The following is a 4,520-nucleotide window of genomic DNA, read 5'->3' on the forward strand; positions in this document are numbered from 1 at the left end:
AAGGGGCAAAACCACAAGATTTATAAGAGAAACTGGAAAAAAACATGCTTCATCAACAAGAATGGATTAATAACCAGTGTCGGGGTGACCACGATGGCAATGCATATTGATCATGAAATGTATGGGATTATGGCTATAACTGGAGGAAAGTCCAGCAAATAGGCCGACTCTAGCTCATTCCTACAGTGCAGGCTACACAATCACAGCTGGAAGGTAACTGGTTGGTACAGGCAACAGCTGAAAATCTTCATAAATAAGCCTTAATATGTGCAAGTCTCACAGCCGCTGTAACAGAACGGTAAGAAGCGGTATAACATGTAGTAAGCACTGCAGGGATCATGTCTAAGACATGTAAGACATCCAGGGGGTCCCGAACATTGTGGACAAAGTCCGAGATGAGAGTCCATGTATTCAAAACTGGATGTTATTGATGGCCAGCTCCATGATGAATCCCAGCACTCGGACTAGGTAGTCCTTACTGAGGAACTTCTTTCACAATACGCTGATGCCACAGATGCCGTCACCTTGACGAGCTGGGTTGCTGATAAGTGGATTCTAAAGTGTCTGAAGAACTGCGAGTAAAGACATTGAAATAAATTGTCCACTTTCTCCAATGTGACCTCTTCCTTTGATTTATGAATATCATTCCATAAAGTCTTGAAGTCCTCTGTGTGGATGACATAAGAAATGTCCATGAGAGGTTCGACAAGCACAGAGAAAACAAGTTCTGTGATCGACACGGATCCAGACACGTCATAACCTGTCCACATCGCTGCTAGGCACGTAAGGTCCTGAGAACTGATCATCAGCTTACCGAAACAGCAGTCAAAGTTTCTTCGGAACCACGTCCCTACGATAGCTGTGAGCGCCTCGGAGTCGTTATACAGGAAGAGCAGAAGGCAAGTAAATGTCTTTGGTAACACCTCCAATAGATCGTCCTCTGTGTACGTCCCGCAGAACCTGTCCACACAGTCTGGTCCTCTGTGCTTGCCTTGGTGAGTAGAGGATTTGATGAAATCTGTATGAGCACAGCCAGTGGATCTCTGTCCTTTCCTTTGAGTCCAGGTAAACAGGAAAATTTGGCTTTAAGGTTCAGCTCTGAGCCCACTTCAATGGCAAGACCCTTCTGCTTGTCGGCAGCTATCTGGGCGGACAGGTGCTTGGAATACTCTTTCAGTCTGGTGTATGAGAAATTATACATCGGTTTCACACTGTACAGAGTCCATTGCTTTTGAAGGAGCAAAGCAGCCTGTGCTGGATCAACAGTTTCCTCCAAGGGGATGCACTGTGGGATTTTTCTTTTAGACAAGCTTCGAAATGCAGACCGTTCACCTGCAGAGGTCAAGCTTCCCGGAGGATACCTAGGGCTGTTCCTTCATGCCGATGACCTACTTCTAGGGGTTAACACCCCATCCAGTCCCCAGACCACCCAGATTTACCAGCATTTGTTCCAGGACATAAAGCAGTGGAATGACATCTTTCATCCCGTAGTCCTGGCGACTGACAAATAACGTGGCCTCCCCAAAGGGCTTGAGCAAACGGCAGGTGTCACGCATGAGCTGCCACTGGCTGACATCAAAATTACACAAGGGGACTACTTCTGTCCACTTGGATCATCAAGAAATCGTTGATGGCCTTTCTCTGTTCGTATAGTCGGTCCAACATATGGAGGGTGGAATTCAAATGGGTAAAATCGTTGCATATAAGCCTATGTTGGGGGATGCCGTTCTGCCGCTGCAGCTCAAGGATGGTGTGCTTTGTGGTGTATGAGTGGCTGAAGTGCATGCAAAGTTTCATGGCCACTTTTAGGATGTCTTGCAGATGGGTGGAAGACACCAGGAACCGCTTGACAACCAGATTGTACACGTGTGGCATGCAGGGCGCATGGCTCTGCCATCCTTGATGCAGCACCGACACCATGTTCTTCCTGTTGTTGGTCACCATGGTTCTGATATTCAGTTGTCGCGGAGAAAGCCAGGATTCTATTTCTTGCTAAAGGACATGGAGCAGTTCCTCCCCTGTGTGACTCAGTTCACCAAGGCAAACCAAGTGCAGAACAGCGTGAGAGTGATGAAAGGGGTCGCACATGGCTTGCATACACTACATGCCTCCAATATAATTCTTGGATCTCTACATAAAAATAATGTAGTTAGTGTAAATCGCGTGAGGGGCATAATTGGAGACATTGACTTACAGAGCAGTGGAGTTTGCTTTGAAATAAAAAATTTCACCATTGCGTAATTTGGCCCATACAGCAAAAGGAGGTGTACAGTCACCCATCAATTTTCCCAAAAAAAAGCCAGTTTCACATAACAAATTTCACCATTACGTAATTCGGCCCATACCGCAAAAGGATGTGTAAAATCACCCATAGATTTTCCCAAATAAAGTCTGTATCACAAAAAGATTTTCACCACTGCGTAATTCGGCCCTTACCGCAAAAGGAGGTGTACAATCACCCATACATTTTCCGAAAAAAGCCAGTGTCACATAAAGAATTTCACCAATAAGTAAATCGGTCCATACCGAAAACGGAGTTGTACAATCACCCATAAATTTTCCCAAAGAAAGCCTATATCATATAAAGAATTTCACCACTTAGTAGATCGCTCCATACCAAAAGGAGGTGTACAATCATCCATACATTTTCAGAAAAAAAGCCAGTGCCACATTAAGAATTTCACCAATAAGTAATTTGTTTCATACCGCAAAAGGAGTTGTACAATCATCCATAAATTTTCCCAAAGAAAGCCTGTATCACATAAGGAATTTCACCACTAAGTAGTCTGGTCCATACTGCAAAAAGAGGTGTAAAATCACCCATACATTTTCCGAAAAAAAGCCAGTGTCACATAAAAAATGTTCGTCACAAATAGAGAAAGTCCAGACGGCACTACTCCCCTTTATAAATAGCTGAATGACACAATGTTGCTATCCTCTGTGTATATCGGGTATAAGGCAACTGTGTGGTGGTGCCTGCTTTTCAATAGCAAATATCAATGTATAATCGAGAGAATGGAAGAAAATCAGCGGCACTCACCGAACGTAGATTTTCAACATATCATCACTGTTTAATGTGACAATAGGTGCATGCTTTTACAGGGCTGAGGCGGACAACCCTTTCACTGAAATCAAAAACCGCCTAAGTGGTGTGAGGCAGAGCGACGGCCGTTTCGCACAGTGTGTGCTTCTTCCGGCTACCTCAATGACGTACACAGGTGTGTACGTCATTGACGCAATTGAGATCTAGTCACCCAATACAGGGTTAATTCTCACACTCCTTTTTAAATAGGCCGGCACACCTGTGTACGTCATTGAGGTAGCCGGAAGAAGCACACACTGTGCGAAACGGCCGTCGCTGCCACACACCGCTTAGGCGGTTTTTGATTTCAGTGAAAGGCTTGTCCGCCTCAGCCCTGTAAAAGCATGCACCTATTGTCACATTAAACAGTGATGATATGTTGAAAATCTACGTTCGGTGAGTGCCGCTGATTTTTTCCATTCTCTCGATTATACATTCACATAAAAAATGTAACCAATGAATATTTTGTTCCATACCTCAAATGAAGGTGTACAATCACCCGTAAAGTTTCCAGAAAAAAGCCTGTGTCACATAAAAAATTTCACCATAAAAAGGGCTTTACCACATATAACTGCACCGCTGAACGGCAAGTAGGCCCTTAATTTTTTTTACTTTTACAGTACACAAGGCTTTTCAACATATAAGTGCAATGTTGAACGACGAATATATTTTTCTTTTGCCTACAGAGTCCTTTTGTTATGGCTTTGCACAGGAGGAAGAATGTTACGCGCAATTCTTATGGAACTCCTGATCTTAAGAAACTGGACTTTGACTCCAAAGCAGAGGCTCTCCTGTCATGTCTTGTTTGCTGGGGAGATCGAATTCAGACGGAGCAGATAAAACCACATGAATGTTTTCAACTAACTGAAGCTGCTTGATTTAATTGTGAATAGATGGTAAAGGCAAAGTCTGCTGGTGTGTTGTCATCAGCATCTTCAATATGTTTACTGCTGGACCCACGACGACGTAATTCAGTCCATACAGCTAAAGGAGGTCTACAATCACCCTTCAATTTTCCCCAAAAAAGCCTGTTTCACATAAAAAATTTCACCACTACGTAATTCGTTCCATACTGCAAAAAGGGCTTCACCACATATAACTGCACCGCTGAACGGCAATTAGGCCCTAATTTTTTTCTACTTTTACACAACACAAAAGGCTTTTCAACAGATTAGTGCAATTCTGGACGGCAAATATATTTTTATTTCACCACTAATACACGGCAAACTGGGCTGTAGAATATATTACTGCACCGCTGAATGGCAATGAGGCCCTAATTTTTTTTTATTTTTACACTACACAAAAGGCTTTTCAACAGATAAATGCAATGCTGGACGGCGAATATATTTTTATTTAGACACTAATACACGGCAAACAAGGCTGTAGAATATATCACTGCACTGCACAAGGGCAATTAGGCCCTAATTTTTTTCAATTT

The 4,520-nt window shown here is 43.2% G+C and overlaps 1 pseudogene; it reads right to left on the reverse strand.

Moving 5' to 3' along the window:
* Positions 1-411: 411 nt before the first annotated feature.
* On the reverse strand, positions 412-3,060 carry LOC120982590 (annotated as a pseudogene).
* Between the last annotated feature and the right edge of the window lie 1,460 nt (positions 3,061-4,520).

This window comes from Bufo bufo, chromosome 1, assembly GCF_905171765.1.
Source record: "Bufo bufo chromosome 1, aBufBuf1.1, whole genome shotgun sequence".
In the NCBI taxonomy this organism is placed as follows: Eukaryota; Metazoa; Chordata; class Amphibia; order Anura; family Bufonidae; genus Bufo; species Bufo bufo.